This window comes from Pogoniulus pusillus, chromosome 10, assembly GCF_015220805.1.
Source record: "Pogoniulus pusillus isolate bPogPus1 chromosome 10, bPogPus1.pri, whole genome shotgun sequence".
Classification (NCBI taxonomy): domain Eukaryota; kingdom Metazoa; phylum Chordata; class Aves; order Piciformes; family Lybiidae; genus Pogoniulus; species Pogoniulus pusillus.
Window position 1 is genome coordinate 34,080,264 of NC_087273.1, and position 25,782 is coordinate 34,106,045.

General features: G+C 49.4%; 2 long non-coding RNA genes across 2 annotated transcripts in view; one reads left to right on the forward strand and one right to left on the reverse strand.

Annotated features, from left to right (window-relative positions):
* Positions 1-13,094, reverse strand: part of LOC135178858 (uncharacterized) — an 83,602-nt gene extending 70,508 nt beyond the window's left edge. Inside the window, exon 1 of the long non-coding RNA XR_010303763.1 lies at positions 12,843-13,094. This is a non-coding gene — a long non-coding RNA (uncharacterized LOC135178858). The remainder of the gene's footprint in view (positions 1-12,842) is intronic.
* Positions 12,855-24,549, forward strand: LOC135178857 (uncharacterized). The gene is made up of 2 exons (XR_010303762.1): positions 12,855-13,073; positions 23,661-24,549. It is a non-coding gene; the product is annotated as an uncharacterized LOC135178857 (long non-coding RNA).
* Positions 24,550-25,782: the final 1,233 nt, after the last annotated feature.

Below are 25,782 nucleotides of genomic sequence, written 5' to 3' on the forward strand. Positions count from 1 at the left end.
AGCCACTGGCTGTGTAAGCCTGCCCTGAACTTGAGAGAGTGCCCTCACTGAGCAGAGACTGAGGTAAGTTACAGCACTGACCAGAATTGACTCTGGTCTAGCTCAGACCAGGACATACAGGTGCTGTGATCCCAAAGGTGAGTGAGATTATTGAAATGCACCAGGAATCATGGCAATCTCTCCCAGGGACAGAGACCGTCATGCCTACCAGACATTATTTCAGCTGCAGAACTCCTGCAGACACAGGCAGGTCTTGAGGGATTATGTGGGAGAGGACATGAGGAGGAAGGAGCTCTGCAGTGTTTCTTCTTGTTTTACTGCTACTACTTTTTGTTGCTGTTGCTGTTCTTCTGACAGAGGCATGGTCAGACACGTGTTACAGAGCTTCTATGATGTAGTCCCAAGAGACACTCTGTGAGCTACAATGCCTGAAAATTGGAGCCAGCTAAAGAAATCACAACAAGCAGCTCTGTGTCCTCGCTGTGGTACAACAGCTATCAATCGATACAAACGACAGAGAAATCCAGGCTTAGGTAAACCAGAACTTTGGGGGGAAGACAATAAAGATGAGGACTTCAGAAGGTAAGAAGAGAGAAACCACAAGGAATTAGGGAATCACAGAATGGTGGGGAGTGGAAGGGCCCTCCAGAGATCATGTATTCCAACCCTCCTGCCAAAGCAAGTTGGCCTAGGACAGGTTGCAACAATTAGGAGCAGAAAAGAGATTAACATGAGGGGCAGGTGATTGTGAAGCAGCATGGAGCATATGGAAGTTATCTGGAGGGTGGCATTATAGAGGACACAACAAAGGGACAGCAGCAGTGACAGCCCCTTCAGTGTTCATAAACCAGCGCCAAGGAAATGAGGAAAGGGCCTGAAGTTGCACCAAGGGAGGTTTAGGATGGACATTAGGAAAAATGTATTACCCAAAAGGGTTGGTCAAGCCCTGGAACAGGCTGCCCAAGGCAGTGCTGGAGTCACCATTCCTGAAGAGATCGAAAAGCCATGTAGATGTGGTGCTGAGGGATGTGGTTTAGTGCTAACCTGATAGTGCTGGGTTAACAGTTGGACTTAGAATCACAGTATCATGGAATCATTTGGATAGGAGGGGACCTTAAAGATCACCCAGCTCTAAGCCTCCTGCCACAGGCTGGGACACCTTCTACTAAACCAGGTTGCTCAAGGCCCCATCTAGCCTGGCTTTGCTGATTTGGATGATTTTAAAGCTCAAATTCAGCCATGATGTTAACCATGACCCCTAGGTCTTTTTCTGCTGGGCAACTTTCCAGCAACTCTTACCCAAGCTTGGAATGCTCATACTGTTATTGTTAGCCAGGTGCAGGACCCAGCACTTGGCCTTGTTGAACATCATCCTACTGGACTCAGCCTATCAATTCCAGCCTGTCCAGATCCCTCTGTAGAGCCTCCCTACCCTCTAGTAGATCACACATGCAACTTGGTGTTGTCTACAAACTTACTGAGGGTATCCTTGTTCTTCTGGTGCCACAATCCTGCTTCTCACTCCAGGATCATTTAGAACATAGCTCATGAAACTTCATCTCAATTCCCCCCCATTCCTGTCACCTCAGAATGTGAGGGTTTTTCTAGGTAGAGATATTTGAGATAGGTGGGCAGGAGGAGTGAGGTGGAAGCAGCTGTGATCTACAAACACCCTGCCATGATTTTCTGCAATACAGCTGATAGTACTCAATTCACAACAGCACAGACAAGGTGGATTTTAACACCAGAGAGAGATGCTTGCTGTAGCTTGTCCAAAGGAAAGTGTGAGGAGGAGATTAATATCTCATGCTCCCTGACAGTCTCTCTAAGCAATGGCATTTTTATTCCTCGGGCTCTGCTATTGATGTGCTTTCAGTAGCAGCTAGAAGACAGTTAATTGTATCTCTACAGTTGTGCTATTTGTAGTAATTGTTTTTTGGAGGGTTGGGGGTTTTGTTTTGTGAAGATGTGCTCAGGGGCCACAGTTAAAGCAGAAGTCTCACTGATGATGGACACAGGCTACTAGGCCTGGGTAAATGCAATTAGAACTCCTGGTCCTACAAACATTTACATCAATACCCTCTTGTCTGGTTCCACTTGCACAAAAAAAAAACCCAACAACAGTTCAATATTCACACACAATTTGTATCTGAGCTCATCAGTCCTTCTAAATGCTATAGCACACAATCCCAGCATGGTGATGGTTGGAAGGGACCTCTGGAAATCATCTAGTCCAAGAGCCCCTCTAAAGTAGGGTCACCCACAGCAGGCTGCCCAGCACCACAACATTCAAGTGGGTTTGGAATCTCTCCAGGGTAGAAGACTCTACAACCTTTCTGGGCAGCCTGCTCCAGGCCTCTGGCACCCTCACTGGAAATATGTTTTTCCTTATGTTCAGGTGTAATCTTTTGGGTTCCAGGCTATTCTTGTTGCTCCTTTTCCTGTCACCGGGCACCAGTAAAAAGAGTTTGGCCCCATCCTCTTGTGCCCCCTGCTTTAACTGTTGATGAGCATTGAGAAAATCCAATCTCAGTCTGCTTCCAGGCTTAACAGCCCCAGGTCTCTCAGCCTTTCCTTCTCCCAGAGATGCCCCAGAACCCCCAGCATCTCCATCACCCTGTGTTGGCCTCTCTCCAGTAGTTCCTTGTCTCTCTACCTTCTCTCCTACCAAGAGAACTCCCATGTATACACACACCGGATGTGAAGCAGATGTGTGGGCCTGTGACACGAGCAAAACTCAAGCCTTCCTCTAAACAACATAGAAGAAAATCTCCTCATCCTCCTACTTCTAGCCTGCCTGTACCAGCATCTGTTGAGATCTGGCAGGAAGAGAGCATGTGCACAAAGCTGTTCAACAACAATAAATGAACAAAGTGTTATCCATCTGCCTCCTGCCTTCTTCAGGCTGCCTTGCATGGAGCTATGCCTCAGCTTGACAGCCAAAGGGGTTGGTAAGTGAGTGCTGTTGCAATTGCTTTGAACAAAAGCTTCTGCTCTATTAAACTGCCCTGTCTTTCGAGCAGACGACAAAGCCTGCTGGTCAAATTGAGCTTCCCTCTCCTTCTGTTTGCACTCCTCCTCTCCTCCCCCTGTTCCTCACTGCCAATGTCCCCTCTTGGCAAATCTCTCCGACCCACATTCTGCCTATCTTGACTGCACTCCAAAGATCAGTCTGTAGTCATCCTGATTTAGTTCTGACAGGTGGTTTGGCCAAGAGTGTGTTCTCCAGTGAAGGTTCCCTTTCCTGATGACAGCGTTGCTCTCCTGTCTACCATCCCATCACATCTGTTGGCAGCACAGCCTGGGGCAGAGGATCATCTGCTGGAGGTGAGTGGGGTTTTAGTGGCTCACGTGGTGTTTACCTTCAGTGTTTCTAAACCCTCTTCTCTCCTAAAACCTTCTGAGAACCCTCTCTCTCAACACATGCAGTTGTAGCATATTTCCATTCAATTTCCACTTCTAGGAAGAATTAGACACCCTTCTCTACCTGGTACTGCTGGCACAACTGCAAATGATCATAGAATGCTTTGAGTTGGACAGGACCTTTAAAGCAAGGACATCTTCAACTAGATCAACTTTCTCGGAGCCCCAGCCAACCCGACCTGGAATGGTTCCAAGAATGGGATTTCTACCACCTCTCTGGGAAACCTGGGCCAGTATTTCACCACCTGCAGTGTAAAAAAGGTCCTCCTTAGGTTCACTTCTTGTCCTGCCACATACCATTGGCATTCTGCACTGTGAGCTCACACAGGCACTTCATGTCCAGCTTTTCATCTGCCACTACCTCCAAGAAGGGTCTGTTCCATGCCCAATATGCAGGCCAGAGCCATGCCTTTGGGAAAGCTGCTGCATTCCAGGGGCCCAGCTGGCCAGATCTGAGATAGCAGAGCTCCCAGATCCAACCCACAATTGCCACCCCATGTCAAAGTCCAAAGAAGCAGAGGAGACTGCCACATCATCACCAAAAGGCTGGCAGTGCCTTCTCACCAAGCAAGGTGGCAAGGCAAGAAATTAATAGCAACATAAAATCTTTCTTAATTGGGCTCCCACATAACGACACACAGAAGCTATAAAGCTGATAAAGGTTCACTATTCAGTTGGACAATTCTCTTCACAATAGCCATGGTTAAAAATAACCACCAGTTCTCTGCTTAAACATGCCCAAGCATGGCCAAACATGCCCAGACACTGCACAGGCTCTGTTCCTGGCAGGACTTGTGGCTTGCAGGGAGAGGCACTGATCCACAGGCCTGGGAGGCAGAGGTACCTCTTCTGGCTCATTTCATCCCCACTTCCCTGTTTTCCACCCAGTTCCATCTCTGGAAGAGGGGGACTGGTGAGAGGGATTCTGGATGTCCTGCTGGACGCCTTCTTAAAGGAAAGCCTGTGGACACCAGGTGAGGCAGGAGATTTAAACTTTACAATCACCAACGTCTGGATTGACCTTTGAGTGCCAGAGCTTGACCAGGAGAGGCCCCGCTCATCCAGCATGCCAGACCCTGAGGTGGCAGATGATCCACCTGCTGCATAGGGCTCCCCTGCAGGGGTCAGAGAGGCTGAACCAGAAGCAAAGCATCCTATGAGCTGCTATGAAGAAACTCAAGTCTGTTCCAGCCTGCCCCATTACCCCATCAGAGATGAATGGCACCTGGCAGGGGCTACACTGGCAAGACAATGCTTAACGTAGTCTCCCAGAAGAGCTACCCTGTCAGCCCTGCCCAGCTCACCACATGCCATACTCTGCTTCTTTCCTTTCTGCCCTCTCTTTCCCCATGGGCCCACAGGAACCATGGCGCACCTCAAGGAGGCAAACAGCTCCCTGGCCACAGGGCCTGAACCCCACCACCATCTTCTCAGTTAGGTCAGCACCCAGGAGGCCACCATGGTCCATTTCCAGGCTATCATTGTCTGGGTGACATTCCCTATGAAGCTCACGTAAAGAAACGAGGGGAAGCCACATGAGGTGACAGTGGGGGGGAGTAGGCATCTCCATGGTGACCACCACTGGAATGCAGTGCCACTGGCTGCAGCCACAACAGCATCATAACCACAGCTGTGGCCAGGCCACTGTGATGTGGTGCCCAGAGGAATATTTAATGAGAGTCATCTCCCTGGGCTGGCACTCCCAGAGGAGCACCTCTCTCAGGAGGCAGCATCTCCCCTGAGATGCTGCCTCCTGAGCTCCACAGAAGCTCGGAGGTGCAAAATGCTGACGACGCCCATGGAAGAGACAGCAAACGCCGCCTCACAGCCCCACGGAAGGGCGCTGAGCCGGTGTCAGAGGAGGCACCACGAGGTGAGGGATGGCTCCGCTCTGCCAAGGCAGCAGCCTCCATCCCACACCTTCACCTCCTACACACACCTGCAGGTTCCCAACAGGCAGGTGCAGGCTTCCACACAGGGCAGCCGGAGCTGGAACTCAGACTTCTCTAGGCTCCAGCTCCCACCACTGCCCTGCTCACCGAGGACACAGGGTGCTGCCAGGCTGGCCACACAGGTACGGAGCTTGGGAGGGCAAATGGCAGGCAGGCAGAAGGTGCAGGAGGGAGGGGGACAGGTGGGCACTAGTATTGGTGTTGGGGGTGGGGGAAGGGTGGCACTGGGGGGCTTGAAGGTGCCAGGGCAGCCCGCTCATCCGAGCTCTTCCAGCTGGGGGAGTCAGGGACAAAGAAACCACACTCCTCACATGCAGCTTCTCTCCCTGCCTTCTCTTGCAGATCAGCAGCATGGTGCCACTGCCACCCATCAGAAGCAGAATGGTGACACAGGACAGCGTAACCCATGTGACAACCTGGCTGCCAAGGCAGGCAGTGGGCACAGGCACAGCTCCGGTGTGGCGAGATGCTGCCACTTCTGGCCAGCTGCCATCACCAGCACTCTCTGCAGCATCTGCCAGAAGCCAAACCTGTAGGAACAGAGCCAGTAGCACTGCAGTCAGTGGCTACCTACAGCCAGTGCCACCTCCCCGGGACACTTGCCCTGAGTCTGGCAGAACAATGATGCTCAGAAACCGCAAGCTGGTCCCATACAGACCCAGAGGCGCAGCCTGTGCTGAGGAGGTGAAAGAGGCAGTTCAGGATTTGGTGCTTCACCAGGTTCTAGGCAAGGTTTGCCCTGGCATCCAGGGACATGGCCAGCAGCCGGTGGTGGCACAGAGGGAGAAGCCACTCAAGGCCCACCCAGCTCTCTCCTTGACTGATGCCAGAACACCTCACGGCACTGGTGCAGCTGTGCCAGTGTGCACAGAGAGGGACATGGAGCCAGAGCAGCAGAGAGAAGCAGCAGGGATGGCAGCACCAGCACTGCATATCCACTGCAACCTGGGCAGCAGGCCACAGCAGCAGGCACAGGACGAGGCTGCTGGCAAGCCTCTGCATCTCTCCATTGACACCAAGCCTATGGGCAGAAACTTCCTGGCCTGCAGGAGGCACAGACTGACCCCCCTGTGGCTAACAGTCACCCTGCAGCAGCAGCGGCATGACCTGAAGCAGACCCAGCTCCACCAGCGGCTTGTCCAGAAGCCTCTCCAAGCCATCTGGACAGGGGAGAAGACTACCTGGCTTCAACCATCTGAGTTCCACCTTGCTGCAGGACCATCACCTTCCCCACCCCAGTGCCACCAGGCGGTGTCGGCATGCCCACAAGGGCAGGAATACATAGAGGACAGCAGCAGCAAGAAAGAGGTGCCAGGGCAGCTGCAAGACCCCAGAAAGGATGAGGCAGGAACTGCACAAGGCACAGAACAGAAGCAAGTGCCAGCTGAGGACGAGGACATGCTCGGGGCCTCGACTCACACGGAGATACAGGAGGAGAAGGAAGGGGAGGAGGAGGGAGAGGAGGGAGAGGAGGGAGAGGAGGGAGAGGAGGGAGAGGAGGGAGAGGAGGGAGAGGAGGGAGAGGAGGGAGAGGAGGGAGAGGAGGGAGAGGAGGGAGAGGAGGGAGAGGAGGGCGAGGAGGGAGAGGAGGGAGAGGAGGGAGAGGAGGGAGAGGAGGGAGAGGAGGGAGAGGAGGGAGAGGAGGGAGAGGAGGGAGAGGAGGGAGAGGAGGGAGAGGAGGGAGAGGAGGACAGCAACTCGGAGCTGTCCCAACACCCCAAAATCAATAGCCTCTGGATCAACCCCTCCTACCTGGAGCTCTCCCAGGACCCGATTTCCACCTCTGCAACGCAGGAGCCCTCCAGCTCATCCAGCATGGGCCACACGGAGGCTGAGACAGAAGCTTCATCTCTGGGTGGAGCTCCTGAAGATCCTCTCAAGGGCCAGGCTCATGTCCCACTCTGCCCCACAGACCGCCAGGATACTTATGTGGAGGCAACCCGACTGCCTGGGAGCAGTGCCATGGCGAGGAAGACTGTGGTCTTCTCCACACATGCTCAAGAGCAGAAAGCCCTGGTACTGCCAGCCCCTCCGGCCCCGTGCAGCCCTACACCCAGCCGAGAGGCTTTAATGCAGGCAGCCCCTCGGGACACTGAGGCCATCTTGGCTGGAAAGCCTCAGGGAGTGGCCAGCACAGCCACCGCGTACCCAGCACCGCACCGGGCTGAGGCATCCCCTTCGCCTCATCCAGAGGCTACGGCAGATGCTGGCATGACCCGGGGGCGCCTGGCTCGGCAGCGACGGCCCTCTGTCTTCAGGAGGACACCGAGAGCTCTGCACAGAGCTTTCTGTGCTTTCTCCTCCTGCACAAGGACACAGACTGACTAGTAGCACCTGCTGCCAGCGGATGAGACCAGCCAGCACCACCTGGCAACAAACCCCCACCCGGCCCTGCACCTGCAGCACCCAGAAGCAGAGGCATGGAGGGGCACCAGCAACCTGCAAAATGACCCCCAAGGCTCACGCAGCGTTATGAGGTAGGTGTATTTCATTGCAGCGCCGGCTGCAGGCAGGGTGGCTCCACCAGTCCTGCACACCCCATGCTGGCACAAGCCACAGTTTATGTTACAGGAGCAGGCACATTCATAATAAGAGGTAGGGTTAGTACAAGTACTTCTTGGAGTTCATTAACAAAGGTATCTTCCCATCCTTCGCCCCAGTTCCAACCCACCCTGGTGGTCTGGAATGGTTATCTGAGATGAGCACCAGCAGAGTCTTCCTCACAGGGTCTTTTCATCTTTGATCAGCAGGCCCCTCTTTACTGCTCCTGTCAGGATAGCTCTGCTTCTCCTGTATCTCCTACCTGCTTCCCTTAGTCACTGCAGGCCTGGGCCTTTACAAGATTACGTATCTCAGATCTCCAACCAGCAGCTCCAGACACTTCTGCAGCAGTCATTGTTTAGGTTTGCATATTATCATCTGACTGCTATAAACAACATTTCTACACAGTTTGGTATTTTATGGCTCACTACAGATACCCTCAAAATGTGCATATGGTCTGTGAGGCCCTTTACCAGCACTCCTTGATTTTTCTTCTGCCACCAGGAACCACAGAATGCAACCTAAATCTACCCTTCTCAAACCGTTACCCCTTGCCCTAGTGCTATGTGCACTTGGAAACAGTCCCTCCCCAGATGTCTTCTAGGCCCTTTTCACACACTGGAAGGTAACTACAAGGTCTCTCTGGAGACTTTTCCACGCTGAACAACCCCAGCTCAACTCTCTGAGCCTGTGTCTGCATAGGAGAGCTGCTCCAGCCCTCAGATCATTTTGGTGTCTCTCCTCTGGACCCTTTCTTGTGTTCAGGACCCCATAGCCAGACACAGTACTCCAGGAGAGGTCTGGAATCACCTCCCCCTCCTCCAGGTGCTTTATGATCTTTCTAGGAGGGTCACATGTGCTTCGCCTTTAAATCTCATCCACCACAAAGCAAAGGTGGACAATAGAGTGAATTATTGTGGACTGGGAGTTTTTCCTATAGGAAGTGCCTCCACGTTCTCACGTTTGCCCGTGGCCCTAGGTGCACTGCCAGCCTGCAGAGTGCCACCACTGAAACCCCTTGGAAAGAATTAAGTTCTTTCCAATTTTCAAGCTTTTTGGACATTTATGTATTTGTTGAACAGCATAAAACTGATGGTGACGGAGCTGAACATGAACTCGGAAGCCACTCTGCCAGCGTAGCTTATCACCAGATCAAACAACCTAAAAGGAAGAAAGACATTACCACACAGGAGACAACGCTCTTTGTGTGAAGTAATTACCATGCTCTTTGTACTCAATTGCCTGGTTGTAGAGCTTCAAGAAACACTTCTGGTGAGGGAATGTTTGGGGAAAGCTTTTAGAGTCGAAACCAGAAGCCAGGCTGACTGTTGCAACACAACCCAGATAAGATTACAAGTACAAATTCTCTGCTCAACAGGCAGAAAATGTGTTTATAATACTATCATTGTACTCAAGGCTTCCTAACAATTTATGCCTTCGTCGAGTCCAAATAAATTTTCTTATACAACATATGGCACCAAGCTGAGCCAATCAGGAGGCTCCACTGATTGTGTTCCCAGTGCCGCAGCAATTTCACCAACCATGCAACACATTTTGCCAGTAAATGTATAGATGGAGAAGCCATTACCAGCATAAATCACTCCTCCTTGCTGTATATGTTAGCATATTTGTTACTGTAACTCGCAGGTGTGGAGCTCTAAATACGCTTCACATGATGATGAGCTGTGTGCGTCCAGTGGGATTGAGCTTGCAGAAGATGCTTAAAAGGACTGGCCCATGGGGATGGCCTTGTTCCACCACTGAACCTGAAATTAGTTGCATTGCTGCTATAGGTCCACCAGTAAGCTGAAGTAAGCCAGGCCCTGCTACCCAAGTAGTGAGAGGCGCTCAGCAGACACAAATACACTTACAGACTTTGACTCTTCCACGTCCACCCCAGTGCTGCATCACACAGAGTCACAGAAAGATAGAGGTTGGAAAGGATCTCTGGAGATCATCTAGTCTAACACCCCTAACAAAGCAGGGTCACCCCACAGCAGGTTGCCCAGGATCACACTGGGCAGGTTTGAAATCAGTCCAGAGGAGGAGACTCCACAACCTTTCTGGGCAGCCTGCTGCAGTGCTCCAGAACCCCCACAGAAATGTTTTTCTTCATAGAATCATAGAACTGATTTGGTTATAAAAGACCTCTAATACCATCAAGTCCAATCAGCACCATGGCCACTAAACCATGTCCCAGAGTGCCATCTCCTCACATTTTTTAACAGCTTCAGAGACATCGACTCTACCACCTCCCTAGGCAATCTGTTCCAATGCCTGACCATTCTTTCTGTAAAGAAATTCTTCCTAATATCCACCCTTAAACCTACCCTGGCACAATTTCAGGCCATTTCCTCTGCATCACTTGATGCTAGAGAGGACAAACAGACCTCCCATCTCACTCTGACCTCCTCTCAGGTAGTTGTAGAGAGCAATGAGGTCTCCTCTCAGCCTCTTCTTTTCCAGGCTATACAACCCCAGGTCCCTCAGCCATTCCTTGCAAGATTAGTCCTCTAGACTCTTCACCATCATGTTCAAATGGAACTTCTCAGGTTCCTATTTGTGCCCACCATTCCCTGCCCTGTTGTTGGGCACCACTGAAAAGAGTCTGCCTCCAGCCTCTTATCCCTCACCCTTTAGCTTTTGCTCAGCATTGAAAAGACTCCTTCTCAGGCTGCTCATCTCCAGGCTAAACGGCCCCAGGTCTCTCAGCCTTTCCGCCTCACAGAGATGCTCCAGGCCCCTCAGCACCTCTGCAGCTTCTGCTGGACTCTTTCCAGTAGTTCCCTGTCTCTCTTGAACTGAGGAGCCCAGAACGAGACCCCGAATTCCAGATGCGGCCTCACTAGGATAAAACAGATGGGGAGTAAAACTTCCCTCAACGTGCTGGTCACTCTCCTTAATGCACTTCAGGAGACCATTGTCCTTCTTGGCCACAAAGCCACATTGCTGGCTCATGGTGAACTTGTTGTCCACTTGTTACCCACAGGTTGAGCTAAGTCTTTTGGGACCAGAGGTGTGTAATTACCCCACACTTGATCCCAACACTGTGGAGATCACTATGGGAAGCACTATATGAAGAGTGATATAATGTATTCTCAATTTAACCAACATATTTTTACACCCTTGTCAGGAAGTACATAGTGTAGAAGATTCTTTGTCAGTCTCACAGGTTGTCCAGAAGGACACAGAGACGAAAGCAACTGGCAAACAGCTCCAGGCTTGCCATAGTCTGCATCTAGAATACTAGGAACTGAAGCCTTTTTAGGATGCTTTCCCAGACAGACCTGGCTGTAGGTTGGTTTATTCCAGAACAGACCTTGTGTCAGCCAGCAGTACAGGGGACATGACATGCTGCTCCACAGGCAGCTCCTCCAAGCCCTGGAGCCACTGCCCTGGCCTCCTCCTCTACTAAAACAACAGTGCTACAAAACAGGCAGCAAAAAGGTCAAGAGAAGCTGCAGCTCATTTGAAGGCTGTTAGTAATTAACAAGAGGAAGTTCCCAGCAGCCAGGCCAGCACATGAATCCCACCTTCAGCCCACTGACCTAAGGCTTTGTTTTCCCCTTACAGGGTTCATGCCACTCACAGTTGTTCTTCTTGGCTCCCTCCCAACTTATTTTCCCAGCAGCTATACGGGGGAAAAGTAGCATCCCAATTAAACTCTTTCTCTCTCTACAAGCTACCACAGATCACCCTCAATTTCTTGTTTGCATTACTCCTGTGGTGATACAATTTTGGGGTTAAGTTCTTTAAATGCAATTCTTTCACCTAAGCACATTCACATATATCTGTTTGGATCTGGAGTTTTTGCTTATAGCAAGGGGCAACAGCCTATCAGCAGCTTAACTCATTTGTGTCCCTCAGCACCACATCTGCAAAGCTTTTAGACACCTCCAGGGACTGCGACTCCACCACTGCCCTGGGCAGCCTGTCCCCGGGCTTGACAGCCATTTGGGGGAGGAAACTTTTTCATAATGTCCAACCTAAACCTACCCTGGTGCAACGTGAGGCCACTTCTTTTTGTCCTACTGCTTGTTACTTGGGAGAAGAGACTGAAACCCACATTGCTCCAACCTCCTTTCAGGGAGTTGTAGAGAGCAAGGAGGTCTCTCCTGAGCCACCCTGTGTCCCGGCTGAACAACCTCAATTCCCTCAGGCAGTCTACACAGGACTTATGCTCTAGACTCTACCAACTTTGTTGCCCTTCTCTGGACATGCTCGGGGAGGAGTCACGACAGGCTCTGCTCACTTGCTCCCTGTGATAGGACAAGGAGCAACGGACGGAAGCTGCAGCACAGGCGGTTCCACCTCAACACAAGGGGGAACTTCTTGACTGTAAGGGTCCCAGAGAACTGGCACAGGCTCCCCAGAGAGGCTGTGGAGTCTCCTTCTCTGGAGACTTCCAAGGCCTCTGTGACCTGAGCTAGATTGTACAGTCCTTCTCTGGCAGGAAGGGTGGACTCAATGATCTCTTTGAGTCCCCTCCAACTCCTGACATTCTCCGATCCAGCACCTCAATGTCCTCCTTGACATGAGAGGCCTGAAACTGAACCAGCGTTTAAGAGCCAATACCAGGAGGGCGATCACTGGCCAGAAGCGATGATGCATCGTTCTGGAGAGCTTCTGGTGCTGGCACTTACTGCCCACTGTCACCTATCCCCCTTGTTGTGGAGGCAGGGAATTAATGTGGCCATGTCAGGAATTTTATCTAAAACCAGAGTTATTTCAGTTCCCCAAAGCCACCCCCAAACTATACGCAGAAATGAATGTCGTTTAATTAGCAGATGCAGTTCAGTTGAGAAGGTCTACAAGGATACCATAGGCAATTGGACTATTTTGGCAGTCAGAAGCTGGGACAGACTTGAGCTACTAAATGAACAGCGTTTCCCACTTAACAATCAAGCTGAGCCAAAAGCTACTCACAGGTGAGGGGGCTGGCTGGAAGGAGGGGCGCTCCCGCTGCTTGTCCTCTGCTCTCTTTCAGAGGCCGCTGCAGGGTCGTTAGGCCCTACTGAGCCTGCATGAAGGGCGCCAATGGCTGGAAGCCTCCTTCTTCCTTCGGAGCAGCGCGCCGGGGACTCCGTCTGCAGAATCTCTCCAGGCAGGGGAGAACTCCCCGGCGGGGGCGACCTGTAAGGCGGGACCCCCAGGGCGGTAAGCCCCCCAGCATTTACACCCTCCCCAGACACAGAGCAGAGCTCCCACTGCCCGGGCGCGAGCGCCGCAGCCGGCCCCAGCGCGGGCGCCGCACGGGGACCCGCTCGCGCCGCACGGGGGCACCGCTCGTGCAGCAGAGGCACCGCTTGTGCCGCAGGGGGGCACCGCTTGTGCCGCAGGGGGGCACCGCTTGTGCCGCAGGGGGGCACCGCTTGTGCAGCAGGGGGGCACCGCTTGTGCAGCAGGGGGGCCCCGCTTGTGCCGCAGGGGGGCACCGCTTGTGCAGCAGGGGGGCACCGCTTGTGCAGCAGGGGGGCACCGCTTGTGCAGCAGGGGGGCACCGCTTGTGCAGCAGGGGCACCGCTGGTGCCGCAGGGGGGCACCGCTCGTGCCGCAGGGGGGCACCGCTCGTGCCGCAGGGGCACCGCTCGTGCCGCAGGGGGGCACCGCTCGTGCCGCAGGGGGGCACCGCTCGTGCCGCAGGGGGGCACCGCTCGTGCAGCAGGGGCACCGCTCGTGCCGCACGGGGACCCGCTCGTGCCGCACGGGGACCCGCTTGTGCCGCACGGGGACCCGCTTGTGCCGCAGGGGGGCACCGCTTGTGCCGCACGGGGCACCGCTCGCGCCGCACGGGGCACCTGCAGGGCGGGGGGCGGGGGGGGGCGGGGGAACAGGTCTGTTCGCGCCTTGTCCTCGTGTGAAAAATAGTACCCGTGTCAATATGAGACAAGGCAGAATAGAATATAAAAACAGGAGAAAATAAAAACATGGCAAAGCAGGGTGTATCGGAGCTAACTAAGGTGGAGACGTTGAAAGCTACGAGCGATAACACAAAACGCTGCGGAAAGACAGCCCCCGTTCAATATGGGACGTGAGTACAACAGGGGGACAGGGGTGTGTCAGGGCTAAGGAAGCTGGAGACGTTGGAACCTACGGGTGATAGCACAAAGCGCTGTGAAGAGATAGCGACCTGTCAATGGGGTCGCTGCATCCATTTAAACGTGCAAAAGACTGTCTCTTCCACATGCCTCCCTCCTTCGCCCATCTAATTGCTCTTATCTTTAAGCTTACTGAGATGGTGGTGCAAGCTGGAATGCAGTTTCATTCAACCCCCCCCCTTCCTCCTTGTCTGTGACCTCTTGCCACGAATTGATCGGATCAAACATATGATTCTGTATGTATTTCTCACACAACCACAGAGCGAGAGGAATTTAGGGGTGTACAGGACTCCAGGACACCCATCCTGCACTGTGGGGCAAGGAGAAAATATCCTCCTCTGACCCGCAGCCGCGGCAGGAAACGCTTCTGCCGCTCTGAATGACAAATGGCACAAGCCAGGGATTTTGGCAAATTAAAAAGTGTAATTTATGATGCTGCATAATTCTAGCTGCTCAGCAGGTGTGACATTATGTGCTTATCTGAAAGCCAAAAGAGGTGAAGTGGGTGAGAGTGCGTTTTGCAGGAGGCCGTTCACCAGGCAGCACCACCGGCTGCTTCGAGCCCCAGGGCTTTTCTCCCGGAGGGCTGTGCCAGCAGCAGAGACCTCCCAGCCCCATGCATTCACGGCTGCCCGTGAGGACTGTTCACCTTCTTGGGTTTGGCAGCAGCTGACAGATCTGTGTCACAGCAGCTTTTCCTCAGGAGCGCTCAGCTCCCGATGCCTTTTCCCCCAGCAGAAGAGCTGATCACTGATTCTCAGCAGGAACTGGCACAGTTCCTTGGCTTATTCAGTACCCCACAAAGAGCTGCTGAGTAAAGCGTTTCTGGAGAAAGAGAGGGAATAACAGTCTGGAGCCGTTCCCACCTGGTGTCATAGCAAAGTTCATCAGCCAGGAGGGCAACAAAGCTGGTGAAGGGCCTGGGACACAAACCCTATGAGGAGAGGCTGAGGGAGCTGGGGGTGTGCAGCCTGGAGAAGAGGAGGCTCAGAGGTGATCTTATTACTGTCTACAACTACCTGAAGGGGCATTGTAGCCGGGTGGGGGGTGGCCTCTTCTGCCAGGCAACCAGCAATAGAACAAGGGGACACAGTCTCAAGTTGTGCCGGGGTAGGTCTAGGCTGGATGTTAGGAAGAAGTTCTTCACAGAGAGAGTGATTGGCATTGGAATGGGCTGCCCAGGGAGGTGGTGGAGTCACCATCCCTGGAGGTGTTCAAGCAAAGCCTGGATGAGGCACTTAATGCCATGGTCTAGTTGATTGGCTAGGGCTGGGTGCTAGGTTGGACTGGATGATCTTGGAGGTCTCTTCCAGCCTGGTTGATTCTATGATTAATCTCTGTAAGAGAAGAAAATTAGCCTCTCTGTGTGGTGAGGTTTTACTATGGCTCACAACTGCTATTACACGTGCTCAAAAATCCAAAAAACCCTGAAAAGAAATGAGTCACAGAATCACTGTGGTTGGAAGAGACCTTTAAGATCATCAAGTCCAATCACTAGCCCAGTCACAATTAAAGCATGTCCATCAGCACCTCATAGGGTCATAGAATCAGAATCAGTCAGGGTTGGAAAGGACCACAAGGATCATCTAGTTCTAGCCCTTCCCCCCCTGCCATGGGCACATCTTGAAGACTGTCAGAAAAGAAATTGCTACAAACATGTACAAAAGAATAAAAAGCCCTTTTCAGGACCAAAAGTGGTTCACTCAAAACACTTGGGAGTAAATGCTAATATCATGAGTGTTTAGAAGGTAGAAAAACCTGATGTTGACACCCTGTTATAAAGCATCAAGGACTCAGGGGGCTGCCCTGGGCTATGTCACACACAGGTCCTTCAGCGTGATTTCATCACCTTTCATTTCTTCAGGTTTAGGACACAAAGAATGAAAAGATTGTATCTTCTTTATTATTTAGTCAGTCCTTGGAGGCTCACAGCACAGATGTCATGTGCACAGCCATGAGATACTTTTAATTCAGCAGCAGTGAATATAGGAGAGGATAAAGCAAAGTGTGGTATAGAAGCTGTTCCTTGCTCCCTTCTCCTGGCATTGAGCAGGGAAAGGCACTGGCCACCCACCTGGCTTCTCAGAGCATGTGGGTTACCTGTCTGGCTGTGGGTTAGGTTGGAAAGGACATTTAAAGGCCATCTAGTCCAACCCCCCTGCAGTCAGCAGGAACACCTTCAACTAGACCAGATTGCTCAGGGTACCAGACAGCCTGACCAGGAATGGTTCCAGGAATGGGGCACCTCCCACCTCTCTGGTAAACCTGGGCAACTGTTTCACCACGCTTAGTGTAACAAATGTCTTCCTTCTCTCTAGTCTAAATCTTCCCTCTTTTAGTTTAAAACCATCACCTCTTGTCCTGTCACAAGAGGCCCTGCTAAATAGAGCCCATCCCCACCTTTCCTCCAGGCCCCTTTAAGTGCTGAGAGCCCATAATAAGATCTCAATGTCAAGAAACAATCTTTCCAAAAGGTGTAGCTTACCTGAGAGGTGGGGAGAAGATGATATTTATTATTGAAGAGACATAGAAATAGGAGTGAAAATGAGTGCAACAAAGCTGTGTTTGAAGGTTAGCTACATCAGCACTCTGCAGACAGGATCTTTCTGTGACATATGAAACACTTTATCTGGGCTGTGTGAGTAGGGTTCCTAATTTTTCTTCTCTTCAGTTCTCATCTCTACAGGTCTCTGCTGGCTACTCATCCTTCCAAGCAGAGTAAAGCTGTCAGACAAAGCAAGCTGTGAGACAGAATCAAAACTCACAGCTTGGAGTGTCCCTAGTTGGACAACAAGATGGGTTGAACTGGCAGGCAGCTGGTCAAGAGGACCAAGGTCCATTGCAATCCTGATGTGTTTCCTTCCCTGTCTCCCAGTCCATTAGAATCACAGAATCATAGGTTTGTTTTGGTTGTAAAAGACCTTTAAAGTCAGTGAGTCCAACCATTATTTGACTCTACCAAGTATGGTGAGGAAGGATGTCTCTTAGCACCACATCTCTCTGTGGTTTTAACACATCTTGGGATAATGATTCAACTGCATTCCCCAAGGAACCTGTTCCAGTGTTTGAAAACCCCTTCAGGGTTTTCTTCTAACACCCAACATAAACCTCTCCCTTCTAACACCCAACATAAACCTCCCCTTTCTAATGCCCAACACAAACTTCCCCCTTCTAGCATCCAACACAAACCTCCCCTTTCTAACGCCCAACATAAACCTCTCCCTTCTAACACCCAACATAAACCTCTCCCTTCTAACACCCAACATAAACCTCCCCTTTCTAATGCCCAACACAAACTTCCCCCTTCTAGCATCCAACACAAACCTCCCCTTTCTAACGCCCAACATAAACCTCTCCCTTCTAACACCCAACATAAACCTCCCCTTTCTAATGCCCAACACAAACTTCCCCCTTCTAGCATCCAACACAAACCTCCCCTTTCTAACGCCCAACATAAACCTCCCCCTTCTAACACCCAATATAAACCTCCCCTGGTGCAGCCTGAGATTTAGTTTTTTTATGGGGTGTCCAGGACAAGGGGAAGTGTTGCTGAGTGAATTGAGGCTGAGGGGAAATTCATCTTCCTACTAATTCCTGCTCCTATTTCTAACTCTGTTGAATCCCCTAATTTACTGCCACCTTCACCCCTCAGAACAGCTCCCACATAGGGTATGAAACACCAGTGAAAAGAGTGGCTTTTGGAGAGCCCAGAGCAAATACCTCCTTATGTTTTTTACTGTCTTTTTTTTCTATTTTTGAACTTTCTGCCCCCCCTTTAAGTCCTTGATTCAATCCTCGACAGTTTCTGTGCAGCTCAGCTGGCTTCCTCATTTTTCACACCAGATTTTGTGACACACTAGATCAAGCACCTCACTGAAAGCTCAGAAACTGCGTAATCGATTTCATTCCCACCATCCATTAATTCAGTAATTCCATCCAAAAAAATAATCTAGCTTGGGTGGTTTGGTTTGTTCTTTGTAAACCTGGACAGATTGTTGTTGGTTTTTTTTTTTTTCCTGGAGGTTTTCTATCTCCCAGATATGTATGGAGTTCTTTCCCCCTTAATATTCCATTCCTGAACTACAGGCTGATATTAGAGTCACTAGAAAGCACATTCTGACACCCGTGGCAGTAGAAAGAGGTGGCAGGAACCTTCCAGACATTTTACTGCTGGACAGTGGCAATCAGTAGAGTAGATTGCAATGTCTACACATGGGCAATCTGGTGGTTTCAGTCCTGTCATTGCTAGGACCCCAATTACTGCTTTCAAGTAGGTTGGGGGAGCAAAAAGGAGTAAGAATATCATGTAATTCTAGAATCATAGGATGGGTTGGGTTGGAAAGACCTTCAAAGGTCATCTAGTCCACTCCTCACTGCACTGAGCAGAGATATAAAATCATAGAGTGGTTTAGGTTGGAAGGGAGCTCAAAGCTCATCCAGTTCCAATCTCCCGCCATAGGCAGGGACATCTCCCACTAGAACAGGTCACTCAAGGCCTCATCCAGCCTGGCCTTGAACACCTCCAGGGAGGGAGCAGCCACAACCTCTCTGGGCAACCTGTGCCAGTGTCTCACCACTCTCACTGTAAAGAACTTCTAGCATCTAAGTTTAAATGTCCCCTCTGCCAGCTTAAACCCATTACTCCTCATCTTGTCATTACAAAACCTTGTAAATAGTCCCTCCCCAGTCTTCCTCTAGGCCCCTTTCAGATACTGGAAGGCTGAAGGTCTCTTCAAAGCCTTCTCTTCTTCAGGCTGAAGAGCCCCAACTCTCATAGCCTGTCTTCATGGGACAGGTGCTCCCACCCTCTGAGCATCTTGTGGCCCTACTCTGGACTCACTCCAACCATTCAACATCCTTCTTGTGTGTTGTTCAGAGCTCATCCAACTTGACAAGGAATGCTTCCAGAGATGGGGCATTTTCTGCCTCTCTGGGCAACCTGGGCCAGTGTTTCACCACTCTCAGTAGAAAAAATGCCTTAGTTCTATCTAGTCTAAATCTCCTTATTTTAGTTTAAAAACATTAGTGATAAAACTCATGGGTTCAAGGTAAAGGCAATTTAGCAGATAAAGCAAAAGCCACACACACAAGTAGAGCAAGCCAAGGAATTCATTGCCCACTTCCCATCAGGCAGGTGTTCAGCCATCTCCAGGAAAGCAGGGCTCCACCATTCATGACAGTGACCTGGGAAGATAAACACCATCACTCCAAAGCTTTCATCAATAAGAAGACCAGAACAACTTGGTACCAGGTTAATCCACCAGCTAGAGGAGGAGAACATGACTATTAAGGGTTCTTTACTAAACTCTTTATTAGGAGAGGACAGACTTAGAGAACTGGAGTTCCAGCTGGATGTTGGAACTCGATCTTTAAGATCCCTTCAACCCAAACCATTCTATGATTCTGTGAATTGTGTTCATTGCATCCCCTTGAAATACAGGAAAGAATGAGATTCCATGCATCTTCTTTGGAGTCTTTCCCTTTGGATTTTTTCCAGCAGTTTGAGGTGTAAGATAAGGTAGAAATTCCTACAGCCCTTCCCAATCTTGCACTCCCCTGGAGGCAGGTGCCACAGGGCAGTGCAGACTTAGCAGCTCAGGTCAGTGTTGGCTTGGGAACCACCATGATCCAGACTCAGGAATTTTACTGGCCTTATTTCTGCTCCCCATCCCATTTTTCAGTGAGTGTTCTGATAGTTTAATCACCACATGGATTGCATTAGCTACATTTTTGCTTTACATGAGCCATCTTAAGCCTCTTTTAATGTGGGTAATCAAGAACTGATTGCGTGATGCCGTGGGGGACAGAAAAGGTTGCAAACAAATGGTCTGTAACACACACATTAACCCCTCCTTTCCATTTGCTGTTTCCTAGTTCCAGTCCAGAATTCTTTTCCCTATATATTGCTGGGAATCAGTCAGCTCCAAATGCACCTCAGGCACAGCAGCTAGAGCTTGGCAGATCTTGAGGTGTAGGGAGAAGGGAGAGACGAAAGAGAGAGGGAGGGGGAGAAGCAGATGTATTTATTTCTCAACTGTGATAATGACTGAAAGAAGATGAGCAAAAGAGTCAAAGGTTCACTTGAAAAGCTCCATTAACATTTTTATTCTAAAGGGCTGGGGTTGGTTTTTTTTGTCTGCATCTTACTACACCAAGATCAGAGATGGTTCATAGGCACTGCAGATAGAATGTGTGTTGTGACCACAGACGTGCTGAACAACCATTTTGATTTCTATGAGCCATCTCCTCCTCATACAGAGACACTATCAACACCTGCACACAGACCACAGACCTCAGCCCAGCAGGAATTCCTAAGATGTTAACAAACCTCATTTAACCTCCCCAGCCTCTGCTAGGAGTTGTGATTCCCAGTGTAAATAACAAAATGGTCTACACACACTGTTTGTGAATGTGTCAGTGTGAGCACAGAACTGCCTGGTGCCTGGGCTGATGTTTGCTATAACTTTCTGTAAAAAAATCCCCATTGGAAAAGGGCTTGAGAGACCTCTTCCTAGGAGTGAGCCATCAGAAGCAACACCTTCACTCCTCCCTGCCAGCCAGTTTCTCAAAACTCACCTTTCAAAGCTCCTGAATAGCCCTGTGCTGCTCAACTGCACAGCTCAGCACACTGAGCTGCCTGCTTTCTCTGCACCTCCCCTGTTAGGTTAAAGCATGTGGCTGGTGGAAAAGGATTTGGAGGTGTTGGTTGACATCCAGCTGAAGGTGAGCCAGCAGTGTGCACAGGTGGCCAAGAAGGCCAACGGCATCCTGCCTTGGATCAAAAGGACTAGGGCAGAGACAGTCCCCTGGACTGGGCGCTACTGAGGCAATACCTAAAATGCTGGGTTTGGTTTTGGACTACTCACTCCAAGAAGGATATTGAGGTGCTGGAGCATGTCTAGAGAACAGCAACAATGCTGACTAAGGTTCTGGAGAACAAGCCTTGTGAGGATTGCCTGAGGGAACTGGGGTTGTGTAGCCTAGAGAAAAGAAGGCTCAGAGGAGACCTTCTCACTCTTAGGGATCTCTGGAAGGTGGTCATAGAAAGCTGGGGGTTGGTCTCTTCTCCCAAGGAACAAGTGATATGACGAGAGGAAACAGCTTTAAGTTGCATCAGGTGGGGTTGGACATTAGGAAAAAAATCTTCACTGAAAGGGTTGTCAACCCTTGGAACAGGCTGCCCAGGGAGATGGTGGAGTTACTATCCCTGGAGGGATTTAAAAGCTGTGTAGATGTGATGCTGAAGGACATGGTTTAGTGGTGACTTGGCAGTGCTGAGTTAATGGTTGGACTTGATGATCTTAAAGACCTTTTCCAATCAAAACTATTCAAAGATTCCACATCTGAAGGGCATCCTCCTGAGCCTTTTGAGGGTCTCCACAGAGACAAAGAACATTTGTAGCCCAGGCTGAATTTGTTTTGTTACTCCCTCTGGCCCTTCTTTTCTAGGCCATGGCCTCCATTGGTCTTCATGCCCACAGACAGAGTTTTTCTCAGGAGGATGCAGGCAGCAAAGCCTGAATTTTCCCTTTTATGTCAGAAAGGCTCAGGGCTCGAAATTATTAAAGGTGATTAGTCTGACCACTAAAGCATTTACCAGGAGCTCGCCAACTGGATCCCATCTGATTTCCATCAAGGAAGACAAAGCAAACCCCCATTTGGATGACTTGGAATGAGGTGCTGATTTATATTTATTTCAGTGGAAGAGTTAAGCCTTTTCAAAGAGGATAAAGTTCCACTGAGACTGAGTGACAGATCCCAAACTAAGAAGCTTTAGCACTTTATTCATTTATAAGAATGTATTTGTATTCACTGTAATGTGTGACAATTCCAAATAACCTTTTTATTTTCTCCCTTTTTTTTTTCCTTTTCCCTTTTTAATGTGCTTTTTATTGAAACAGGAGAAATGTGTTAACAGAAGCCTGTGCTCAGAAATCCAGTATTTGCAACATATTTTATGCAAATAGCTGTCCTTCAAGGTTACCTCTACAAGTCTTGCTAGGGTATAACCTCTACAAGTCTTGCTGGGGTATAACACCAAACCTGCAACCAGCAGAAAAAAGCACATTGAGGCCTGGTTTCACAACATCACAGAATGAACCAGGTTGGAAAAGACCTCTAAGATCAGCTGTAAAGGGTTAACCCTCCTGGGGGAGTGGTCTTCACCCTGACCTCAGGTGGTCTTGAACACTACCAGGTGTGGTGGTTAGCCCACTCCCACTTCCTACAATCCATACAAAGCCAGAAGAACACACTCTCACACACTCTGTCTCTCTAGATACCCCCCCCCTCTCTCTAGATACCCCCCCCACATAGATACCCCCCCAAGATAGATACCCCCCTCTCTCTCTCTAGATACCCCTCTCTAGATATATCTCTCTCTATCTCTAGATCTCTCTCAATCTCTATCTAGATCTCAATCTCTAGATCTTGATATCTCTCTCTCAATCTCTAGATGTCTCTCAATTTCTAGATCTTGATCTCTCTCTAGATCTCTCTTGACCTCTAGATCTCTCCCTCTCCCTCTCTCTCTCTTTCTCCCTGCCTGACAGCATCACCTTCCTCTTTCTGGTGCTATTTGTTTTACCACATGGCCATAACCCACGAGGCAGACAAACCCCTGCCATCCATCTGGTTGTATTTACATATTTTGTATCTTGGTTTCCCTTCCCTATATCTTTTGTAATGTCCCTACCTCATATACCTTTTATTATTGTTAAACTTTATTTTTTCTTCTTTTAATTTCCAAATCCAAGTAAGATTGAGTGTGCTTACCTTTTCCTCTCTCTACATCTAATTCCTTTTCTTTGGGAAAGAAGGGGGAAGAGGGAAAGGCATCCTATAAATTGCTGTTGGTGCTATTCACTATATTGGAGTCTCTGGGAAATTTAAACTAGAACCAAGACAATCATTGAGTCCAGCCTATCACTTAATACCTTCTAATTAACTAACCCATGGTACTACGTGCCTCATCCAGCCTCCTCTTAAACACCTCCAGGGATGGTAACTCCACCACTTCCCTGGGCAGCCCATTCCAATGTCAATCTCTCTTCCCATGAAGACCTTCTTCCTAACATCCAGCCTAAACCTGAGACTGTGTCCTACCTCTTGGCATTACTAAGAGCTTTGACTTTGAAATGTTTATGATAAAATAAGCTAAAACTGATTTTATTAAGATGAAATTCAGAACAGTGGTTACATGCATAGTATTTTCACAGAATCAGTCAGGGTTGGAAGGGACCACAAGGATCGTCTAGCTCCAACTCCCCTACTATGGGCACAGACATCCTACCCTACATCAGGCTGGCCAGAGCCTCATCCAGCCTGGCCTTAAACATCTCCAGGGATGGGGCCTCAACTGCCTCCCTGGGCAACACTCTGTGTCTGCATCAAGGTCACCAATAAAGATGTTAAACAGAAGTGGTCCTAACACTGAACCCTGAGGAATACCACTTGTGACTCGCCACCAGCTGGATTTAACTCCATTAACTTCAGTACTTTAAGTAGTGAAAAGTTGCAGTAAGGTCTCCTCAAAGTCTTCTGTTCTCCAGGGTGAACAACCCCAACTCTCTCAGCCTTGCCTCACAGCAGAATGATTCCACCCCTCGCATCATTGTTGTGACCTCCTCTGGTCTTGTTCCAACAGGTCCATGTCTCTCCCGTGCTGAGGACTCCAGAGGTGAACCCAACACTGCAGATGGGGTCTCAGTAGAGAGGAGCAGAGGGGCAGAATCCCCTTCCTCCACCTGCTGCCCACTCTGCTGAGGAGGCAGCTCAAGACACAGTTGGCTTCTAGGCTGTGAGTGCATATTGCCAACTCATGCCCAACTTTTCACACACCAGCACCCCCAAGTCTTCTCCACGGCAGTGCTTCTCCGTTAGCTGTGCTGCAGTTTATGTCTGAGTAAATCTGAGGGGCAAGTGTGAAAGACTGAAATCATTCATCCTGCTCTTCAGAGTTGAAGAACTACTGTACTGAACATCACTGCTGTGGACTAAAGTCATCTTGAGAAAAATGAACAGAAAACAGGAAGAAACCAACCTCTTGAAAAATAACCAATAACTTGGAAAGAGCATTCATCACCCTACAGATAAATGCAGCAAGGTTAGAGAACGCTGGGGATGTTTAATGATTCAGTGGGAGAACTTTTCAAAGGCAAGAAAGAGGAGCAATTGGTCCCTGACATTGATATTTATTGTTATTTGTTGCATTTAATAGTATTATGGAGCATTTGTGTCTCAGAATTTCCTCTGCGGTACCTAAAGGGCATGATGACAAGCACTACAGGAAAGCTTAAAATAGGTATTTTTAACTACCAAGGATGTAGGGGGAGGAAGAAAATAGAAGCTAATTGCAGAAAAACAGCCACATCATCTTTTTTGATCCTTGTTTCCCCCCCACCCTCCCTTAGATGCTGAGTTAGATCCCCAAATGAGTAGTCTCCAGAGGGGACTGAAGGATGACATTTCTGTTGTGTGGCAGCTCTTTGGGCTGTGACATTTGGTTGGACTCAATGATCTTAAAGGTTGTTTGGGTTTTTTTTCCAACCAAAATGATTCTGTGATTTATTGTTGCTGCTGTGTTTGTTACTTTGCACAAGGATAAAGACAACCCACGTCCATTGTGCCAAGGTGCTGCCTTTCCACATCCAACCCCTGTGTTGGAGAGTCTGGGTGAGGGCAGGGCTGCCCTGGGGCACTGGGTTCTGCTCTTGCGCTGTGCAAGCCTTCAGGAAAAGCCTGAAGGAAATAGATACCTTCCTGTAAAAGATCTGCCCTGTGAAGCTGTCTGCTTCCCATCTGATAAACGAACAGCATGTACTAACCAGCCCTAATGGGCAGGATGCAGGTGAGTGGCTCAGAACTGGCATAAGAATAGGAACAAATGGCACAGAGTGGAGGACAGGGAAAATGCCCATTTGAGGTGCATGTTTTTGTCACAAGAATAGAGATGGATTTCTCTAAGCATGGTGATATTCAATTTTACCCCCCACAGCAGCATGTCTGGGGCGGGGGGAGGGTGATACCATTGCAGTCTCTGCTCTGAGAACGAATCAGCAATGGAAACCAAAGGAAAACGACACCAAAGGCATTTAAAATTCACATCCCAAATATCTTCTTTCCTTTTTTTTTTTTCCCCTTTGCATATTTACTCCCTTGATTGGCATTAGCATGCAGTCTGGTACCCGATGAAAGCACAGCCTAAGTTCATCAAAGATAACAAGTAATTCTGAGTAATGACTAAATGGCATTCCCAGGTATCTACTTTGGGAAAAAAAAAGAGAGGGAAATGAGTAGCTGTGGTGGTAATTACCCAACATGGGCTCCATATACAAAGCCCAGCATTTATGAATATCGAACAAGGCTCTATTTGTGTTAGCGAGGTGTCAGTTTACTTCTCTCATGCACCCAAAAAAGAACAAAAAAGAGAAAGGGAAAAGCCATTTGTCGTTATCACAAGAGCTGTTTGTTAAAGCTGAAAGGAGATAAATCATTAATAGGGATGTCATTTATTCATTACAGTTAAAATATATATATATATATATATATATATATATATATATATATAGCCACTTGTCACTTGGATGAAGCTAGTTTCTCCTCTCATCTCAGCTTATTGACATCAGAGATGAAAAGAGCTTCCTTGCTGCATTCCTGTTGGAGCTTAAAGCCTTTACAATGGTTTATTGATGAGCTAGTCTGTTGCAAATCAAGACTGCCGAGGCTTAAGATTGTAGTGACAATTACATGGTGTTTTGTCGCGAAGC